Source organism: Lepus europaeus, chromosome 17, assembly GCF_033115175.1.
Source record: "Lepus europaeus isolate LE1 chromosome 17, mLepTim1.pri, whole genome shotgun sequence".
Classification (NCBI taxonomy): domain Eukaryota; kingdom Metazoa; phylum Chordata; class Mammalia; order Lagomorpha; family Leporidae; genus Lepus; species Lepus europaeus.
The window spans coordinates 5867361-5876916 of NC_084843.1; the positions used below are offsets into that span (position 1 = coordinate 5867361).

The 9556-nt window shown below is 50.6% G+C and overlaps 1 pseudogene; it reads right to left on the bottom strand.

The window, feature by feature from the left end:
• Positions 1-6601: 6601 nt before the first annotated feature.
• LOC133775997 (small ribosomal subunit protein eS4-like) lies at positions 6602-7374 on the bottom strand (annotated as a pseudogene).
• Positions 7375-9556: the final 2182 nt, after the last annotated feature.

The following is a 9556-nucleotide window of genomic DNA, read 5'->3' on the forward strand; positions in this document are numbered from 1 at the left end:
ACGGGCGTGGGGGTAGTTTTCAACCCTGAACAACTTCCCTCGCCCATCACTGCCCCTACGCCATCCACCACGCTTACCCGAGGGCTGGGGCCGCCACTACCACAGCTGTGCTGACACCCAGTGTCAATCCTCCTTTGAACTCAGACTTCAGAAGTGGGGCAGGGGATCGTCTCAATGTGGAGAACAGATACAAACTTTATTCTCAGCCAAGTGTGAAACAAAGTCTGTGCTAGCATTTGCAGGGCCTGGGGAGGCCTGCACAGCATATGTCTAAATATTTAAAGTTTTTACAGATCAAGCTAACTAATTGTTAAATACAATATGTTCTAGCCTCCTTTCCTGATAAATACATCTTCGTAACAGCCACCCCTTGGGAACTGTTCAGTAAAATCTGTTGCACCCTATTACCTGCTACAGCCTCCACTGGGCTGGCCCTCAGGGTAGAGGGGGGGTACACCGGGTCCCCTGGGGGACTTGGAGCCCTTGGGGCAGGACCTGGAGCTCCAGGTGAGGTTGTTTCTTCACCCTGGATGGAGAGGGGTGTGTGGCCAGAGTGCCAGCGTGGAGCCTTGACCTTGTGGGGTCCGGGCTGGCCCCGAGTAGAGCAAACCCTGCCCTATTTGCTATGTGCGGGTCCTGTGCTGCACCCTGAGAGCAAAGGATGAATGAAGACAGCCTGGCTGGGCAGAGACTGTCATGCGAGTGTTCCCCAAAATGGAAACGGCCAACCGCGAGCTAACTCCACCAGCGAAGTCTGGAGGAGAGAACTACGCCAAAAAGAAGGCAGACGAGACCTGCAGGCAGAGCCAAAGCAGAGGCCAAGCCCTAGTGGCAGTGGTGTGGGCAGCCAGGGAGACGGAGGGCAGGCTGCGGCCGAAGCAGCCTGGAGCTGAGGCGTGAGATGGGTGGACAGGCAGGTGGGCACGGCCAGGAAAGGCCTCTGTGGCCTTGAAGAAACCTAGGTTCATTAGCAGGGCAAGGCACCAGCCAGGGCCACGCGGTCGGGGGAAGTGAGCTCCTGGGTCGGTTCAGGCTGGGTGTGATTGTTCCTTGGGTCAGTTGGGCCTCTGGGCAGGACTGGGGCAGTGAACCGTGTGAGTGGTGACGGGGTCCCTGGCTGCATGAATGGGAGGGAGGGGCTGGGAGGACCGAGGGGTTGGCACCGGGACATCTAAGGGAACAGACAGGAGGCAGGAAGGCACCGAGCTGTGGAAAGAGGCCAGGCTGGTCTCGGTCCATTTTCTGCCAGTGTAACCAGTGCCTGCGGCCGAGGTCCAGCGCCCTGTCTGGTGGTGGTGTTCTTCCCGGCAAAGTCGGGAGGCGGCAGCCCGTTTCACCTCATGGGGGGATGTGGGGGTGTGTGTGTCTCTCCACCAGGATTCAGCCAGAGAGCAGGAAGGCTCCACCTTTGTGACTTCATCTAATTCTAACCACTTCCCAGAGGCCCCGCCTCCACAGTCAGGTGAAGTCCCCACCCCGTTGGTGCCTCACAGCAGGGATGGAGCTTTGGCCTAAGTTCAAGGCCACGGCCATGCTCAAACCAGGAAGGGGCTGTGGATTTGCAATGTGTGGGAGTCCCCTCCACAGAGGGGACACCTGGGCAAAGACTGGCTGCTCACCTGGTAGAAATGGACATGACCTGTGCTTCCAACACGTAAAAATGAAATCACGTGAGTAGTGGATGAAAACGAGATGGGGAAACCTCCTGGTAGCTTACAGAGGACGTGTGTCACCGGCAGCAGGTTTGCATTCCCACGCCACCTGCAACGACGGAGAGGATTATGGGTGAGCGGGTGGGCACCGCACGGGGTCTCTGCGTGCCGTGTCAGACTCCTGTTACTCGCACACCATCGTGTGGCGTGCATTTGTAAATATATTTCGCCAGCATATTTCACGCTTCAGTTAATTTAGTTGACATCTAATTTAGTTGACATATAAAAATAAAATCAATTTTCAGACAAAATACCCATCAAATAAGTGAAATGCTATAATAGGTTTCAAGAAATTAAAATGTAATAAATTTAGGCTTCCATTCTAAAGCAATTTCATCTAGAATAGTAGATATTGTGGATAGAATTTTTTTTTTACAAATCCCTGTCAATTATACAATAATAAATGTTGCTACTCTATATTCAAACATGCTTTGCTTGGAATAGTTTACCCTGAAAAACGAAAATTTTTGTTGATGCTTCCTTTCAAATGTCAAAGAGCCTAAATAGGAATACTTTGTGTATTGATGTTCAGGCTGTAATTAGGCTGTGACAATGATTATTACTTTGGATGCAAACACGATCACATTTTCATTGGGTGAGTTCTTTTTTAATTGATGTTGAGCTGCATCGTGTTTATTATCCCGTTTGCTTATGTTTCCTGTCATTTTCCAGTTGTCTGCTTGAATCCTGTTTTTTAATCTTGATTTAGCAACTGATAATGTGTATTGATTTCAGTTTTGCTTCTAATTTACATTTTTATCTCTTCGGTTGACGTATTTGGCTTAATCATCTAATTTTTATAAGCAGTTGTGTGTGCAATTGTGGATTTAGCCAGATGATTAAATTCTGGCTTTGAAACAGAGTTTGTTTTAGAAAGGGGTCTCTGAAGTAAGCTGGTGTTTGTCCTTCCCAGCCGGTCAAGGGCGAGTCTCTTAGGTAGAAAGGACGTAACTCTGTGTTCTTAAAAAGCGGTTCCGGAATTTCAGCCCTCTGACTCTTCGGAGCCGAGTGTTCCAGCAGGTGGTGCAAATCGACTCCATTTCAAATGGAGATGAATTTAAAATTGTGCTGCATGTATTTTCCCTGGCAATGATATTTGGACATGTTTTCCCAACTGCAGAGCTCTCTTCGTAGAGGAAGCTCCGCTGGCCTCACGGCACTCATGGTTCTCGGGAGAGGAATAAGATGGGCGGGAAGAGCCAAGACCTGTTAACAACGTGGACGTGAGGAGGAGTCGTTTGTGGCTGTGCTGCAGTCCCACAGTCAAACGAGTATGAACCCTTCACAGTATTACCCCAAGAGTTGTTATGCCCACGTGTTTTGTCTTTGGTCAACGTGGGGTTATTTTACTTTAAGAGTCTGATACCCTCCCACCAGCACGTAAGGTATGAAGATAAGGATGTTTCCTGTGGTGTATTTGGACAATCAATGCTTTTTATCTTTTTTAAAAGATTTATTTAATTTATTTGAAAGGCAGAGTTATGGAGAGGCAGAGAGAGAGAGAGAGAGAGAGAGAGGTCTTCCATCTACTGGTTCACTCCCCAAGTGGCAGAAATGGCTGGAGCTGTGCCAATCCGAAGCCAGGAGCTTCTTCCAGGTCTCCCACTTGAGTGCAGGGCTCAAACACCCGGGCCATCCTCCACTGCCTTCCCAGGCCATAGCAGAGAGCTGGATTGGAAGTGGAGCAGCCGGGACTAGAACCGGTGCCCATATGGGATGCCGGCACCGCAGCAGCGGCTTTACCACAGCGCCGGCCCCTGCTTTTTCATTCCAGCACACGTGGATGAGAGGCAGCAAAGTGGGGCGATGGAGGAGGGCGGGAGGTGGGGGCAGGCTGCCTGGTGGGAGCCCTCCCGGCACCTGCGTCTCCTCTTCCTTTCCTGAGGAGCACAGATGTGACAGGCGTCTTCCTCACGGTGTTGACAGGGTTCAGGGAGCGCGTGGGCGCTGTATTTAAAGCGTGGCTGGCACACGGTAAGCATGCTAGCAATGCTAACACCACACTTTTTAATTTTTTAAATTAATTAATTGTTTTTTAAGAGACAGGACAGGGGGAAGAGGGGAGAGGTAGAAAGAGGGAGCACTCCCACCTGCTGGGGATGGGTTGGGGCCAAAGACAGGAGCCAGACATGTCATCAAGTTTTCCCTGCAAGGGGACAAGAACCCAAATACTCGAGCCGTCAGACCTGCCTTGCAGCATCTGCTGGATCCGGAAGCCAGAGCTGAGAGTTGAACCCAGGCACTCAGATATAGGATGGGCATTTTATTTTACTTTTTAAAAAAAGATGTATTTATTTATTTGAAAGGCAAAGTTACACAGAGAGAAGGAGAGACCAAGAGATCTTCCATCCACTGGTTCACTCCCCAAATGGCCACAACGGCCAGAGCTGGACCAGGCCGAAGCCAGGAGTCAGGAGCCAGGAACTCCATCTGGGTGGGTGCAGGGGCCCAAGCACTTGTGCCGTCCTCCTCTGCTTTCCCAGGCACATTGGCAGGGAGCTGGATCAGGAGAGGAGTGACTGGAACTGGAGTCGGTACCCCTGTGGGATGCCGGCACTGCAGGCCGCGGCTCAACCCTCTTGTGCCACAGCACCGGCCCCTGGGATGGGCATCGTAACCTCTGGGCTAAGCCTGCTCCTCATGCTACACTTCTAAAGTAAAACAGCAGCAAAAAGGGGCTCTTGGAGCACCCACCCCTCTGGTGTCGGAGCACCGTGTGTGTGTGTGTGCGTGTGTGTGTGTGTGTGTGTAAAGCACTCTCCACTCGTCTCTGCTGTTTCTTCCTCATAGTTACCACCATGAATGTAAATCTTGTTCCCCAGCTGTTTCCCCAGACTTTTTAGCTAATTTTAAGTGCTCAGTTCAGGAACATAAGACACCCACGGTGTTGTATAGTCATCGCCACACTGCCCACTCCTGGACATGTTCCGTCTTCCCGGACAGAAACTCTGCTGCCTTAAACACCTGCTGCCCCCCTTTCCCCCAAGACCCCAGCTACCACCCGGCCACTACTCCTGCCTCTAGAGATTTGCCTACTACAGGCACCTTCGGTCAGTGGGCTCTTTCAGGATGCGTCCTTTTGTGGCAGGCTGGCTCCTCTTAGCCTTGTGTTTTCAAGGCTTGTCCAAGCTGTTACATTGTAACGTGCATCAGGAACTTCACTCCTTTTCAACCTGGGTAATAGTCCAAGGCATCAAAGGATTTCCCACATTTCGTTGATTCATTTCTTTGCTAAGGAGACTTGGCTTTCATCTGCCTTTGGCTATATATATATATATATTTTAAGATTTCTTTATTTTTTGAAAGGCAGAGTTACAGAGAGGCAGAGGCAGAGAGAAGAGAGAAAGAGGTGTTTTCCATCCGCTGGTTCACTCCCCAGATGGCTGCAAAGGCCAGAGCTGTGCTAATCCACAGGCAGGAAACAGGAGCTTCTTCCGGGTCTCCCATGCGGGTGCAGGGGCCCAAGCACTTTGGGCCATCTTCCGCTGCTTTCCCAGGCCATAGCAGAGAGCTGGATCAGAAGAGGAGCAGCCAGGACCCGAACCGGCGCCATATGGGATGCTGGCACCACAGGCAGCGGCCCCACCTGCTGTGCCACAGGCTGGCCCTTGCCTTTGGCTGTTGAGAACAACACTGCTGTAAGTAATGGGTGCACACCCAGTTGACAAAGCCGATGCTTTCAATCCTTCCGGGCAGCTGTGTCTCTATTTCTTCGTTTCTTACAACATCTTCTCACTTTGGGATGTGGTGAATTAGATGAGAACTTCCTAGCAGTCAATCTCTACCTCCTCCTCCTCCTCCTCCTCCTCCTCCCCACCCCCACAGAGCTCTGGTTTTTAAAAATAACACAGTGTTTTCTTTATGATAACTACAGATACAGCCACCTGCTCAGCCATACCCATGTGCTCTAGATCCATGTCTTTTTCCTTGAACACTTGTCACTTTTTTTTTTCCTGGGGCTGATGTTCCTGGGGCTGGTGCTGTGTATAGCGGGTGGGGCTGCCGCCTGCAGTGCTGGCATTACAAATGGGCACCGGTTCCAGTCTCATCTGCTCTACTCCCAATCCAGCTCTCTGCTGTGGCCTGGGAAAGCAGATGATGGCTCAGGTCCTTGGGCCCCTGCATCCACGTGGGAGACCCGGAGAAAGCTCCTGGCTCTTTGGGGCCGGCGCTGTGGCGTAGCAGGCATCCCTGAAGCGCCGGCATCCCATATGGATGCTGGTTCTAGTCCCGGCTGCTCCACTTCCGATCCAGCTCTCTGCTATGGCCTGGGAAAGCAGTGGAGGGTGGCCCAAGTCCTTGGGCTCCTGTACCTTCATGGGAGAACAGGAAGAAACTCCTGGCTCCTGGCTTCGGATCAGCATAGCTCTGGCCACTGCGGCCACTTTGGGAGTGAACCAACGGAAGGAAGACCTTTCTCTCTCTCTCTCACTGTCTGTAAACTCTACCTGTCAAATAAATAAAAATTAAAAAAAAAGAAAGCTCGACTCTGGCCCCTGGCTTTGGATCGGCTCAGTTCCAGCTGTTGCAGCCATTTGAGGAGTGAACCAGCGGATGGAAGACCTCTCTTTCTCACTCTCTACCTCTGCCTCTCTGTAACTCTGCCTTTGAAGTAAATAAATAAATAAATCTTTTAAAAAAAGTTCCCTTTGACCAGACACATAGATTTGTCCTTATTTTGTCCCATTTGGTTCTCTTTCTCCAGAGGTCCAGGGTCCAGCTGCCCCCGTCTGGCTCAGGTGCCCCTATACATTGCTATGCTAAGGCCCCCTTTCCCTCTCTTCCTCTTGTTTGCTGAAATCCAGCTTGTATTTTAAAACTTTATTTACTCATGCTGCATGTCTTTAATTAAGTACGGAGACTGTTTCAGCGTGTCATCAGAGAGCATCTCACCCACCGCTCTGGGTAGCAGCCAGTCTCCTGTCTTTGGCAATGGTGAGGTGGGTTTCCTTTCCTCGAGGGAGAGAAAGCCATGGTTTGTTGCCTTTGCCAATAACAAAAATGTTGCAGCGCTGCATGGCAAAGCTGTTGCCGTTGGTGTCTTGTACATGAACCACATCCTAGGAGCCAGGATGTCGCTCTTGGTTGGTGGTCACATCAGTTCTTCCCAGCCTGGCACCTCCAGGCACCATGCACAGGTTACCAGTGTCAAATGTGATGACATCGGTAATCTCGCCGGTCTCCAAATCAATGTGGATGGTGTCACTCGCCCTGCTGAGGGGGTCGGGGGGTGAACAGAACAGGCACCGTGGGGCTCCAGAAGAGGGGTTCCTTTTGTGCTCACAAAGAGCTACCTCACTTTGCACAACTTGTTCTTGGCCTCCTTGGGTGAAATGATGGATAGCAAAGGGACCCTTGGTGTCCCTGTCACAGCTCAATCCCACAGTCTCTCCAGCTCCGTGCAGGCTGATGACATCCATAGAAAGCTGCAGGGTATTACGTATCAGTTCAGACTTTGCCATCAATCTTAATGAACTGCTGCATGCAATTTTCTTTACTTCATCTCCTGTCAAGGCATACAGAAGCCTGTTCCTTAGGAAAATCATGAGAGGAAGATGTTTCTGCAACTTGTGGGGTTGGCGGATGGACATGGAGCAAACATACCGGTCAATTTATCCAGCATCCGGTGCTTTGGAGCTGCTACCGGCTTCAGAGGCTCCTGGGGACCATGGCTGCATAGGAAAGGAAAGAGCACCATCTTGTTGTTTTTAAAGATTTTATTTATTTATTTGAGAGGTAGAGTTACAGACAGTAAGAGGGAGAGACAGAGAGAAAGGTCTTCCATCCACTGATTCACTCCCCAAATGGACACAATGGCCGGAGCTGAGCTGATCTGAAGCCAGGAGACAGGAACTTCTTTCTGGTCTCCCACACAGGTGCAGGGGCCCAAGGACTTGAGCCATCCACTTTTGCTTTCCCAGGCCATAGCAGAGAGCTTGTTTGGAAGAGGAGCAGTCGGGACTCGAACCAGCACCCATATGGATACTGGTGCTGCAGGCAGAGGCTTAGCCCACTGTGCCACAGTGTCAGCCCCTGAGCACATCGTTCAATAGCACCCTAAGTGCACAGGACATAAATATTTGAGGTCTTGCACAAATTAAAAACATAGTTGTTCTACTTGCTCTGTTTTGGTAGATAGTAGAGCTGGGAATAGAATTTCAGTCTGAAAATTGTTTGTATTCAGCATCCGACAAGGCGTTCTCATTCATGGTTTCAGCTTTCAGTGCAGCTGTTGAGAACTCTTATGCTTCTGTGATTCTTTTTTCTATTGTATTTTGCAAAATTCAAACCTACACGAAAAGCTTTAAAAAAGAATAACACTGAATAATACATATCTGATTATTTTTCACATTTTGACACATTGGCTTCCTCTGTGTATTTCTTTGTTTCTAACTACCCACATATATATGAGGGTATAAACAAGTTCTCTTTTAATTTTGTTTCTATTTTCCATGAACTTTTCAAATATCATCATATGTATGTGTGTGTATATATGTGTGCAGTTTCATATAATTTCACTTTTAAAAGATTATTTATTTGAGAAGTAGAGAAATGAGAGAGAGAGAGAGAGAGAGAGAGAGAGAGAGAGAGAGACTCCCATTCACTAGTTTACTCCTCCAAATGCCTGCCAGAGCTGGGGCTGGGCCAGGCTACAATCAGGAGCCTGGAACTCAATGTTCACGTCCCACATGAGGGGCAGGGACCCAATGACTTGCGCCATCGCTGCTACCTCCCAGGGTCTGCACTGGCAGGAAGCTGCAGACAGGAGCTGGGCTGGGTATTAAACCCACAAACCCCTACTGGGCTGTGGGAGTCTTAACCACTAGGCTGAACACCCACACCTGCATCATATAATTTCTTGGTTGAACATGTGAAAGGTGTAGATAGCACCATGGTTCCATCTCAAACACGTCAGCATGGTTTCTCTTCCTCTCTCTCTCTTTAAATTAGTTACTTATTTATGAGAGAGAGAGAGAGATCTTCCATCTTCTAGTTCACTGCCCAAATACCTGAAATAGCTAAGGCTGGGCCAGGCTGAAGCCAGGAGCCAGAAACCCAGAACCTGCCCATATGGGATTCCGGCATCGAAGGCAGTGGCTTAACCCATGATGCCACAATGCCAGTCCCTCTACCTGTCTGTTTCAACACGCACTCCCCCTGCTCCAGCCCGGCCCTCAGCTGCCGTCCCTAACGTCCAAGGTGCGGGTAGGAAATAAAGCTTGCCCAGGTGGTTTAACACAAGAGTTTTAAGGAAGGAGCTGTCCACAGAGGTGTGGCAGGGTGAAGGGACCAATGCATGGAGGTGAGGCTGTGTCACATGGCAGGGACTAGCGTTCCTGAACCCCAAACTGGAAGCAGGGAGGAAGGAGGAGAGCAGAGAGCGCCAGGGAGGCAGCTCCCATGCAGGGAGGAAGAGCTTCTCTCTCCTGTCTCAGCGACCCTGTCCGAGGGCACCAAGGGGCTGAGGGCCTCCCCGTGCCCAGTGGCCAGCCTTCTGGACAGGGCATGAAAGACGGGTGGACAGAGGAAGCCCCCCGCACACGCGGCCTCTGCACGGCCCGCCCCCACCGCCCGCTCCCCGCTGGTGCACGCTGCCCCGCTGCTGCTCGCGGTGCCCGTATTCAGAGTGAAGCTTCTCCCAAGGCCAAATGGAAATGGCTTTTGGATTACCCGCCATTTGGCTGGATTATCTGCACCATTGCTTCTGTCCATTACCGAGGACAGCCAGGAGGTGTCTGGACTGTCCTTGGAGTTCCGAATGACCTTGTGTGTGGGGGGAGAGAAGGTGTTTGACTGTCAATCTTTCCTTGCCTCTGATGTAGTGCAGCTTGCTCCTTGGCCTG